Consider the following 13,249-nt stretch of genomic DNA (forward strand, 5'->3'; position numbering starts at 1 on the left):
TGTGTGTGTGTGTTAGTCACTCAGTCATGTCCAACTCTTTGTGATTCCATGGAATGTAGCCTGCCAGGCTCCTCTGTCCATGGAATTCTCCAGGCAAAAACACTAGAGTGGGTTGCCATTTCCTCCTTCAGGGGATATTCCTGACCCAGGGATTGAACCCTGGTCTCCGGCATTGCAGGCAGATTCTTTATTGTCTGAGCCACCAGGGAAGCCCAATATTTATTTATAATTGCCAGAGTATAATATAAGGCAATTATAAATAAATAGTATAGTATTTCTATGTAATAAATAAATTTACTGGTAGAATAGGATAAAGTTCAGAAGTATCAGATGTAAATGGGAAACTAATATATGGTGAAGGTATTATTTCAACTTGGGAAGGAAAGGCTGCTTTAGTTAATAGTGTTGATATTTTAGGGCTTCACAGTTGGCTCAGTGGTAAAGAATCCACCTGCCAAGGCAGGAAACAGGGGACACAGGTTCTATTGCTAAGTTGGGAAGATCCCATGGAGGTGGGCATGGCAACCCACTCCAGTATTCTGCCCTGAAGAATCCCACGGACAGAGGGCAACAGTCCATAGGGTCACAAAGTGTCAGACATGACTCACCAACTGAGTACACATGCATGTTGACATGATAAGGCGTCCACCTAAAAAAAAAGTTTAAACTCCTACCTCCAAATACATTCCAAAATAAAATCTAGATGGACTATTATGATAAGTGCATTACTTTAAAAATAATAATATTATTTTTACTTTATAAAATGGCACAGGAATGAGGGATAGCACCATACTAAGAATGGAAAACAAAAAAAAAGAATGCTTAGGCCTCCTTTAGTATCATCCTAATTCTCTGGCTGAAATCTTAGAATCAGAATTCTAGAGATGACTGACTAGAAACTATTATTTTGACTTAAAAATTCACTACAAAGGTGGTAGCTATTAGATTTGCTTCCTCTCTAGGTTCTTGAGATCGAGAAATGTAACCTGAAGCTCTTGTTGCATTGCCTGTGTGCTCAGTCATGTCCGACTCTTTGCAAACTTTTTTTTTTTTTCTTTGCAAACTTCTGGACTGCCTCCAGCCAGGTTCCTCTGTCCATGGGAATACTGGAGTGGGTTGCCATCTCCTTCTTCAGGGGATTTTCCCAACCCAGGGATCAAACCCACAGGTCCTGTGTCTCCCGAATTGGCAGGTGAATTCTTTACCACTGTGCACCTGAGAAGCCCGATTTAAGCAATAGTCTTTATTAAAAAACATTATACTACAATAAATCATATTGGAGGTCCTACAGAATTCATAATTACATCGTTTTCTCCTTACCATGTATCTTGACTTAGCCATTTACACCTCAGACACAATGTCATACCAGGCAGGTTTTTTCTTTTTTTATATATTTACGTATTTTTTTATTTGCTGTGTTGGGTCTTAGTTGTGGCACGTGAATCTTTTGTTGTGGCTTGAGGCGGCTTCTCTAGCTGTGGAGCACGGATTCCAGAGCACGTGGGCACAGTAGTTGCAGAACCCAGTCTTAGTTGCCCCACTCGTATGGGATCTTAGTTCCCTGACTAGGGATCGAACCCAGGTTCCCTGCATTGGAAGGCGGATTCTTAACCACTGGACCACCAGGGAAGTCCCTCAGCCGATTCCCTGAAAGCAAAACTTCTACAATATTTTGCAAAAGGAAAGAAAATAAGTAAGAAAACTACATATACTGATGATAAATTTTTTTTCCAATAGAAATCCAACATGAGTACTTATGATTCAGGGAGAGAAATAGTCATATAAGTAGTGAGAGGATAAAATATGGACATTATACCAAAGGAGATGGATGTCACTGAGTTCTTAAAGGTGAAGGCACAGATGGGGCTTCAAGCATATTGGATCAGGTGTCCTGGACTCAGGGACATTCCAGCTGAAAACTTACTAGCGGATGGCCCTGGGTGGAGCTCATAATCTCTGTTTACCTGCTCCTGTTGTTCATGCCTCTGGGAAGCTTAACATGAACTGATATGCATACGTGCGCTTAGCAAAGTACCAGACACATTTTTATTTTCTTTACCTTTTGAATTATTACTGGAATCTGTTAACATGACAGGCTAAGAATACAGATGTAGTTTCCTAGGTTTAGAAAACGCATAGATCCACTCTTACAGCTCCAGTTAAAGAACTGGATGAAACCCACAATTTTCTAAGTCTGGAGATGGTGAGACCGTTCCCAAGTGTAGGAAGGCTGTGTGAGTCAAGGACACGCCAGTCAATTCTAACACACACTTTGCAGAGGCCTGACCCCAAAGTACTAAGTGCGTCTGCCAGATGGGTGTGCTAGAAATCTCAAAGAACTCAAAGTGCTCTATGAACAGTAAGTTCAAACCAAGGAAAAAAAATAAAAGCTCTGAACTCAGATGCAAGTGAAGCCTTTTCTTTTCTATTTTTCCCTTTTGCATTAGTGCAATATAATCTTCTGGAACAATGCCTGGAAAAAATAATACAATCTGGAACCCCCTCGCCAAAACCTTCCTGAATACCCTGAATACGGGCAGGAAAAGTGACTAAGCAGGTAGGAAGGTCCAAGTGTCCATGGCTGTACTCACTGAGCAAATTTCAGCATGTATCTGCCCCTAAGCCTGTAAGCTGCTTCTTTATAAAATTACTATTTACAGTTGGAAGACGCCTATGGTTTCACTTTGAGTACAAAATAGTAACTACTGGTAAAAAAAAAAAAAAACTTTTAAAAAAAGTCTTCCCCAAGTTGTTCAGGGTCTAGTTAGAAGTAGGTGTGCTCTGCACGTGCCTAATTCCCTGGCTGGGAAGGAGAGGACATCAGACTCAACTGGCCAAGAAGCTGACTGTGTATCTCTTGACTAGACAAACATTTGCCATTGGAAATGCAATTTCTCTCTCACACACACATTCACCATCAGAAATACAGTTTCTTGGACTTCCCTGGTGATCCAGTGGTTAAGACTCTGCACTTATGCCACACTCTCTAGGTGGCATAGGTTTGATCCCTGGTTGGGAAAGATCTCACATATCCTGTGGTGTGGCACCACCACCCCCCGCCAAAAAAAAAAAAAGAGAGAGAAAACAGTTTCTCAATCTCTCTCTCCCCTCTTTCTCTCCAGTGGGAGCCACTTCTTGTATTTCCTCGTTTCCTGTTGCTGTTCTCTTCAAATGCATCCTTGGGTAGAGCCCTACCACTCAGTAAGAGGCCCACCTCATAGATTTATTTCTGTGTCTTCTTTTTGGTTCTCTCCATATAATATTTTCCTCTTCCTTTGGCTTCCCTTCTTCTCGTTTGTAAAATGAACACCAGCTACTGAATATACTTGTATCTATGCCCTTCTCGGTGCTAGTAAAATAAAACAAAAAACACTTTTGTTTCTGTGAATTAAATATTTCCTAAAAAGAAAATATTAAAAAATAAAACAAATATCAAAATTGGAAATATTTTGTTGAAAGTTCCTTACCATCTGTTATGGGTTGAAATGTGTTTCCCCCCACACCCGCCCCCCGCCCCAATTTCCTATGTTGAAACCCTTAAACTCTCATTCTGACTATACTGGGGATAGGTTCTTCGAAGAGGTAAGGCTCAATGAGGTCATGAGGGTGGGGCCCTAATCCAGTAAGACTTATGTTCTCCTCAGGAGAGGAAGAGACACCAGGGAGGCACAGGTTCAGAAGAAGGGCCGTGTGAGGACACAATGGAGGGTGGCTGTCTGCAAGCCAAGGAGAGAAGCCTCAGAAGACGCCAGACTTGCCAACACCTGGATCTTGGACTTCTAGCTTCCAAAACTATGTGAAAACAAATTTCTGCTGTCAAAACCACCCAGTTTGTGGTATTTTATTATGGGCAGCGCTAGCAGACTAACACAGCTCCCAAAATGATCATGAGAAAATAGTAACAGGTCTCACTGAGGATACACTCTGCAGCACATGTAGGGTGCTGCAGGCTTTACTCCAGCCAGTCTTTACAACAACCCTAGAAGGTTAGCATCACTGTACATTTTATAGATGAATAAACTAAGACTCAAGGAAGTTTAGGAAAAACTTGCCCTAGCTCATTCAGTGGAATTTGAATCCAGGTCTATCTGACCCCAAAGCCTCTAAATCTGGTCAACCTGTTACCTGATTGAAATGATAAAAAGCCTCAACTCTTCAATGTCCATAATCACTGAGAGAAGCAGTGATATTTATAACCCTAACAGTGCTGATCCACAAATTAATATTTGCCATTAGATGGGTTGTTTTCATTTTGTTAAAATTAAAAATATATATATTTTTATCAGAGTATAGTTGCTTTACAAAGTTATGCTTTCTGCCATACAGCAAAGTGAATCTCCCCTCTTTCTCAGGTTTTCTTCCCGTTTGGGTCAACACAGAGCATTGGGTAGAGTTCCCTGTGTACACAGTATGTCCTCATTAGATATCTATTTTATACACAGTAGTGTATACATGTCAATCCCAGTCTCCCAGTCCATCTCACCTCCACCTTTCCTCACCTTGGGTCGATATATTTTCCTCCTATGTCTGTGTCTCTATTTCTTTGCAAATTGGTTCATGTGTACGATTTTTCTAGATTCCACATATATGCGTTAATATATGGTATTTGTTTTTCTCTTACTTCATTGTGACAGTTTCTAGGTCCATCCACATCTTTACAAATGGCACAATTTCATTCCATTTTATGGTTGAGTAATATTCCATCTACTTCTGCTTGATGACTACGCTAAAGCCTTTATGTGGATCACAACACACTGTGGAAGATTCTGAAAGAGATGGGAGTACCAGACCACCTTACCTGCCTCCTGAGAAACCTGTATGCAGGTCAAGAAGCAACAGCTAGAACCAGACCTGGAACAATGGAGTGGTTCCAAACTGGGGAAGGGGTAAGTCAAGGCTGTATATTGTCACCCTGCTTATTTAACTTCTATGCATAGTACATCATGTGAAATGCCAGGCTGGATGAAGCACAAGCTGGAATCAAGATTGCCAGGAGAAATATCAATAACATCAGATGTGCAGATGACACCACCCTTATGGTAGAAAGTGAAGAGGAACTAGAGAGTGTCTTGATGAAGGTGAAAGAGAAGAGTAAAAAAGCTGGCTTAAAACCAAACATTCACAAAACAAGGATCATGGCATCTGGTCTCATCACTTCATGGCAAATAGATGGGGGAAAAGTGGAAACAGTGACAGATTTTATATTCTTGGGCTCCAAAATCACTGTGGATGGTGACTGCAGCCATGAAATTAAAAAACGCTTGCTCCTTGAAAGAAAAGCAATGACAAACCTAGACAGTGTATATAAAAGCAGAAACATCACTTTGCTGCAAAGGTCTGTACAGTCAAACCTATGATTTTCCCAGTAGCCATGTACAGAGATGAAAGTTGGACCATAAAGAAGGTTGAGCGCCGAAGAATTAATGCTTTTGAACTGTGGTGCTGGAGAAGACTTTTGAGAGTCCCTTGGATAGCAAGATCAAACCAGTTAATCCTGAAGGAAATCAACCCTGAATACACATTGGAAGGACTGATGCTGAAGCTGAAGCTCCAATATTTTGGCCATCTGATGCGAAGAGCTGACTCCTTGGAAAAGACCCTGATACTCAGAAAGATTAAGGGCAGGAGGAGAAGGGGATGACAGAGGATGAGATGGTTCGATGGCATCACCGACTCAATGGACATGAGTTTGAGCAAAGTCTGGGAGATAGTGAAGGACAGGGAAGCCTGGTGTGCTATAGTCCATGGGTTCACAAAGAGTCAGAAACGACTGATCAGCTGAACAACTTTTATCATATCGTGATAATCAGTAAAAGATCTTCTTTGTTCTCCACTCACATGACTTGCTGGATTAATCAATGTTCTCTGCTCTCTGCAAAACACTTAGCCCTTGATATATGATTAAACTTCCAGAGTGATTTGAATCAAATCTTCAAAGGGTTTGTAATGATGGTCACATATTCATTAGGTCAATATATTTATCAATCAAATAAATATTTACTGTGTCTCTGCTATTTGCAAAGCAGTGAACCAGGCAACTGTCTTATGCATGGGAGGAGGGCAGTGTAAAAAATGAAGACAGTCTTGTTCAAGATTATAATTGTAAGGGCCAGAATATGAACACAAAGTAATATAAAACTATTATCTGTGTTGCCTTGTCGAAGATGAATATACAGCTTTCGTTACTTAGACTCAATATTTTGTTATACTAATGTAGTAAATAGGACTCTCATTTCCTTAACATTCATGGGTGAGAAATAAAACTTTTTCTGTAAGTGAACATTATTTCATATTAGAGTAGATAATAAATGCACATGGCAAAATGAACAAGGTAAACAAAGAAAGCATCTTTCCCTGTCCCAGGGCCAAGAGAATATGTTTCCTAAACCTAATCTCTTGTCTCTGCTTGAGGCTGAGTTCAAGTTTCAGAGGAGAAGTGAGTCCTCCATGCGGCTGATTATTTACAAGCCAGCAACAGGGGAGCTATCCCCATCCCATCTATTCTTGGGTTACCATGGCAACAGGTAAGGGTAGCTTCGGTCTTCTTCCAGTCCCCTTTTGGCAACACACCCCTCCCTCATTGGTAGACGCAGAAGGAGGTGACCTCTGATCCCTGCACAGGGGCCAGGAAGCTCTGAGGTATGTCCACCATCACCTTCTCTTGCAGCAAGCTGGCAGTGGGAGACACCTGGACCTCTGAGCAGATTCTCTTATGCCTCACCTGGCAGGGCAGGGGAGGAGGAGGGTGGAGGTCAGCTCCTGGAGCCTCAATATACCTGGAGAGTCTGCTGGGTTTTTGACTTTCACCCCCAAGCCAGCTTGGAAGGAACTAGGCAAGGACTCTTCGTGTGGATCAGCAGCATCTGACTCCTCATCCCTCCTCTCTGCATCTCTACTCCCACCTACAATCTGGGAGGTTTCCTGGACTGGAGAATAGGGAGACAGTTGCTCTGCGCATTCTAACCGATCTATTGTCTGCGCCAAAAACTTGTCTCCATTCCCCACCCAAAGTATGGGTTTTTGGAATAAACAATCTTGAATCTCAAAGCCTGGTCTTGGGGAACTCCCCGAAGGCTAGGAATGAAGCTGATTTAAGGGAGGAAAGTAGTTATTAAAGGAAAAGAAGATAAAATAATTCAAGGAAAAGTCCTCAATTAAACCTTAAGTTTTATCTGGCTTGCCTGCTGTCTGGTATGATAGCATCAACTTCCAAATATACAATTTAAAAGAAAGCAATGCCTAAATATATTTATGTGAGGTACAGAAATTAAAATAATTTATAACAAATGTTCTCTTGGGGAGAGAAAACATTTTCTCTTGAAGGGAAAAAAAAAAAGAAACATATCGTATTCAAAGAGTTCTTTTCCCAAGTTACATCCATGACCACAATGCAAGCCTGGGCGAGAGTTTGCACGTCAAAAATGGCACCCCACTCTAGTACTCTTGCCTGGAAAATCCCATGGATGGAGGAGCCTGGTAGGCTGCAGTCCATGGGGTCGCTAAGAGTCGGACATGACTGAGCGACTTCACTTTGACTTTTCACTTTCATGCATTGGAGAAGGAAATGGCAACCCACTCCAGTGTTCTTACCTGGAGAATCCCAGGGACAGGGGAGCCTGATGGGCTGCCGTCTATGAGGTCACACAGAGTTGGACACGACTGAAGCGACTTAGCATTCTTGAGCTCAAGTTTAACAGCTGGCCAAAGCATCCCAGACTCTTTCTGTTTAAACTAAATTGGAATCAAGCAAAATCAGCTGGGGCTTCCCTGGTGGCTCAGTGGTAAAGAACCCACCTGCCAATGCAGGAGATGTGGGTTCGATCCCTAACTCAGGAAGATTCCCTGGAGAAGAAAAAGGCGACCAACTCTAGCATTCTTGCCTGGGAAATCCCATGGACAGAGGAGCCTGGTGGACTACACTCCACGGGGTCGAAAAAGAACCTGACTCTGAGCTGACCAAACAATGACAACAAAATCATCTGACAAGCTATACAATCTAGATCTTTCCTGGTTTCCAGGCTCTGACTTCTGACCTCCGGTGGAACTCACTTTACCTCCACACCCCCTATCTGTCCTTCACACGCCTGCAGACTCAACTCTACATTTTTCACTTAGGCTGTGATTTTAATACAAGACTTTGTCCAAAAGCTCCCCAGTCCTAGGGCTCACAGTGGTTCCTGGAAGCCATGTGCCAAGAGTCACTTTTCCTTAGACAAAGTAACGTAAAACTTCCTCCTGTTGGCTGCCATCCATTGTGTCACCTGTTTTTCAGAGATTTTCAAACTGTTCTCTGTGTATTGTCTCAAACTCCGCATCCCATCTCTTTTTAACCTACAACACCTTAGCTCTGTAAGCAGATAGGGTGGCAGGGGCGTAGGGGCGTGGGGGGACAGCAGGGGGGATGGGGGGTCCCGGAGAAAGAGAACCAGGCACATTCTTTCCTTTTTCATCAGAACAAAAGCCACTGGGGCCTAAGCCATTTTGTGATCTAAGCCTGGCCAAAATGCTTGTCCTTGAACAGGGTCTTAGCAATGAATGATCTTAATCGAACAAAACAATGCAGAAACAAAGTGTTATCAGGCAAGAAAAGTAACAACAGCAAAGATAACATCTCAGTGGTAAAGACTCCCCGTTCTGTGTCAACCGTAAAGATTAGCCTGAGGCACTCAACAACCAGATCTACTGAGATGATGACGTTGACCTTTTCCAGCCCTGGTGACTTCAGTGAACTAAAGCTTAGACTCTGTCCACCGACCACCCAAGCCCCTTCATGAGTGTGCATGTACCCTTAGCTTAAAACTTAGCTTGCTTTGCTGTTCAAGGAGATGGTGCTTTGGGAAAAGTCCCCCATGTTCTCCTTACTCATTGCAAGTAATAATAAATCCTTCATTCTCCTGACCTTTGGCTTGGTTGTATATTTTGGCTCAACACCTACCAAGTGACAAACCCAGTTTTTCAGATAACAACTCCACAGTGCTTCACGGGCACAGCTACTTCTTAAGTCAACAGTGATCCCTGCAGTGGTTTAATTGGGAAATATTTATTCATTCATTCTTTCATTCAAAAAAATTTATTAAGGGAATTCTGTGGCCGTCCAGGGGTTAGAAGTCCATCTGTGCTTTCACTGCTGAGGGCCCAGGTTCAATCCCTGGACAAGGAACTAAGATCTCAGAAGCCTGTGGCGTGGTCAAAAAAGAAAATTAAAACAAACAACAACAAACTTCTCCCCCACCCCAAAACTGTGTGTCAACCATGGGCCATCCCATACTTACTGTTGTAGGTGCTAGGGACACAGCAGTGTAGGAATTAATTAAAAATCCCTATATTCATGGAGTTGACACTCCAGTAGGGGCAGAGAGACTATGTAGATTTACTTATTTTTTTATTGTCCTTATTTCAGTGATATCCCCATCTCAATCCCACAAAAGCTTGGGAAAGTCTATACTTCTTCACACCAATTTGATCAGTCACTAAATATCAATTCAACTTCTCTCTCTAATCCACCTCCTCTTTGTATTCCCACTATGTGCCTTAGTGTGGTCATGATGGAAACATTTATACCACAGAAACTGGCAACTGCTACACATCAGGGCTTTCTCCCTTGGAGAACCAGTTGAAAATCATTTACCAGACTATGGCAGATGAAGGAACCCTAAGTATTTTCCTCTTGGACAGGTCCAGGTGTTTTCTATACCCACCAACCCCTATTTCACCCTCCTGGAAGTCATCCTTCATACACCTGCTGCCAGGGTGCTCCTTCTGAAACATCAATGGGATTGTGTCAACTCTCCACCTAAAAGTCTTCCAGGGTTCCCCATCCCTTTCAAGGTACTGGCATTCTTGATCTGGTCCTACTTATCCGTCCCAGCCTATGCCTTGCTGCTGCTGCTGCTGCTGCTGCTAAGTCGCTTCAGTCGTGTCCGACTCTGTGCGACCCCATAGACGGCCTCCTACCAGGCTCCTCTGTCCCTGGGATTCTCCAGGCAAGAACACTGGAGTGGGTTGCCATTTCCTTCTCCAATGCATGAAAGTGAAAAGTCAAAGTGAAGTCGCTCAGTCGTGTCCGACTCTTAGCGACCCCATGGACTGCAGCCTACCGAGCTCCTCCGTCCATGGGATCCTCCAGGCAAGAGCACTGGAGTGGGGTGCCATTGCTCTCTCCAGCCTATGCCTTATGTATGCCTTAATCTGTCTACAAACCAGCACCTGTATTTGTCTCTTTCTCCTCTCTGCTCTGGCTATTCCTTCTGCCTGGAATACTTAGCTAATTCCTGGGCATCTCATAAGACTGTTACGGTGTCATATTTTGAGCTCCTGTTTCAAGGCCAGGCTGGTTAGATGCCTTTCCCACGTGCCTTCCCAGGGGACCCTATGCATAACTTGTGACAGCATGTAAGCCACTGCACTGAAACTGGTTCACCTCTTGTGGGGTGTCTGGTTAACCTGCTTGGGGCTGTGACCTTGGCTCCGATCCTAGAGAAGGCTCCCTGTAGTCCTATCTGTGGCCCTTTCCTCCTCTTCGTGGGTAGACTCTACACAGTCTTCCTGGGTGATTTCCTCCATCTCGAAGATTCTTTCCTTGGCTTCTTACCATCTATGTGTCAATGATTCACACTATATCTCCAGCCCTGACCTTGTGGCCTAAGGATCTCTACCTGGATATGCCACCAGTGCCTTCTCCTCCTGTCCCCTCTTCCTGATTCTCGAGTGGGAAATGGCATTACTAGGACTCGGCACACTCCAGCCAGCAGGCCAAATATGCCCACAGCTTGAGCTAAGAATGGTTTCTACATTTCAAAAAAGGAAAGAACAAAAAAGCATAAACACAAAGAAGAATATACAACAGGGACTGTATATGGCCAACAAAGCCTAAATATTTCCTATCTGGTACACTTTAGAGAAAAATTTTGCTGACCTTCAGGCATCACTGTTTGCCAAATGGGAATCAATATTAATAATACTACTAGCATTATTAATACTATGACTAGTATTAATAATTATGGTTAGCAAAATTGACTTAGCCCTGTTGAGACATTAAGTGCTCTACACATTTCACTTTATTCTCTCAACTATGGAAAAGGAGGAATTCCTGCCCATGTTTCTCATCTAATTAGGACACATGCCCACACCACTGTCTACTGTACAAATTTCTCTCTCACTCCAAACAATAAGCAAACTCCAAAAATCAAAATCCAAACAATAACCGGGTCTTCAAAAACTTTTTATCCTCCTAAACATCTCCCTTACATTTGCTGGTTTATATTCTTTACAACTACATCTTCCAGTCTGTAAGATCCCAGAAAGCAAGGACAAGTGTTTTCTCTTTACTGCATGTTCAGCACCTGCCATTAAAGATAATTATATGAATGAGTGAAGAAACTTCATTCGTATGCCGGGTTTTCATGTTATAGTTGAGAAAAGTGAGATTTATGGGGTGGTTTTATTGGCTGAGGTTGCACAACAAGTTTTTTTTTAAAAAAACAAGATTCTAATTCAATTCTGACACCAAAGTTCATGTTATTTTAATTATACCATTTTGTCATCTTCTCCCCTTCCATCGGCTCTTTCCTCTTAGCCTTCACATGCTCAAACCTTTCCTTTCCAATAACTACAACAATCCTTTGATCATGCTTTCCCTACCTTTATAAATAAATTTCTTGGAAAAAGCAACCATCTTCCTTGTCATTATTTCCTCATTTTTCATTCTTATGCATCATGTTACTGAATCCATCTTGCAAATACTCGAATCCTGTCAACCTCCATATCTAAGGGCACACCAATCTTCATTTTACAGCTACTCCACCCCTCCCGCCAATCTGGAAGTACCGAGTTCCTATGCAATCTTTCCTAAACTGGAATGGCATAATGTGAAGAAGCAGCAATGACTTCGGGACACACTTTGTTAATGGATGCACAAAATAAATCGAGATCAAGCACAGATGCTCACAGACACAGTTCAAAGCTATGGTGACCGCTGCTGAGATGCTGAGTGTGGTTCCAGGGGAAGGAGCTTGGCAGCACGACTCTGGCTGCTCGGGGTGTGAGCTGCATCTATAAAGGGCCACTGGAAAATGATGCCCTGCTTTATTTTTGCTTTTCGCTTTTTTTCATAAAAGTGAAAAACTCTGGATTTGTTTCAGTTAGTGAAAGCAGGTACTGATGTCTATCTTCCCGAAAAGCAAACTTTTGAAAAGCGGGGATACCTGTCCTTGCCTGGTTTCCTCCTCCTCCCAGAATAGTCCCCCTTTATCTACTGGAGAGTTTTACTCAGGGGGCATGGAGTCCACTGAACCCTGTTTATCTTTTGTTACTACCACTAGACTACAAAGCCATCTCCAAGTCTTAGTTGTTATTATAATTTTTTTAACCTGCCAAGTGCCCGTGGTGAAAGGCACAAAGTTGAAGTTGGTCAGTGCTTATTGAATAAATTATTGAATAAATTAAAACATCAACTTATCAAGAAAGGTGAGAGATGGGACTCCTCTGGTGGTCCAGTAGCTAAAACTCTGAGCTTCACTGGTCAGGGAACTAGATCTCACATGCCACAGCTAAGACACGGTGCAGCCAAATACATAAATAAATAAAAATAAATATTAAAAAATTAAAAAAAGAAAGGTGAGAGATTTTTCCAATAGACTATATTGTTGAAAGCGACACGAAGTTTTCTAGGTATCAGAACTCATCAAATGTGTGATATAAACTACGTAAAACTATACTTTGAAAGATACAAACTTTTATTTATGTAAATAATATTGATATTTTAACTTCTATTTACAGAGTTGGATTAGTAAACATTTTAGATTTACTTTACATTAATTTACTTGTATTTAAACATATCTTTATACATATACTCATTATGCATTTATGTATTTCTTTTAAACATCAAAGAGAATGAACTAAAGATACCAAGCAATTTAATAGCTCAGAAATACTTAGTATTATGGAATTATCACAAAAGCACTTTTCTGTGAATGAGCAGGCTATTTTCTGATAAGTAAAGCTTAGTATTTTAATCATATTTAATCACGTTGAATACATTTAAAAATTAAGACTATAATTCAGCCACATTTGATTTTACAGCAGGGCTTAAAAAGGGGCTAAATCATTGCTGCCTGCTGCTTTTCTTCTTTTTTGAAATGCTAAGTAAGGGCAGGTGCTGGGGAAATTGTGATAAAAGGGAGGGAGGAATTCTCATGCAGTGTTATTTAATAAATGGCCACAAAAGAGAAAAAGATATTAAACTTCACAA

General features: G+C 41.9%; 1 protein-coding gene across 3 annotated transcripts in view; it reads right to left on the bottom strand.

Annotated features, from left to right (window-relative positions):
* FBXO36 (F-box protein 36) overlaps positions 1 to 13,249 on the bottom strand; it is a 102,203-nt gene that overhangs the window by 59,775 nt on the left and 29,179 nt on the right. The window lies entirely within an intron of this gene.

This window comes from Bos mutus, chromosome 2, assembly GCF_027580195.1.
Source record: "Bos mutus isolate GX-2022 chromosome 2, NWIPB_WYAK_1.1, whole genome shotgun sequence".
NCBI lineage: Eukaryota > Metazoa > Chordata > Mammalia > Artiodactyla > Bovidae > Bos > Bos mutus.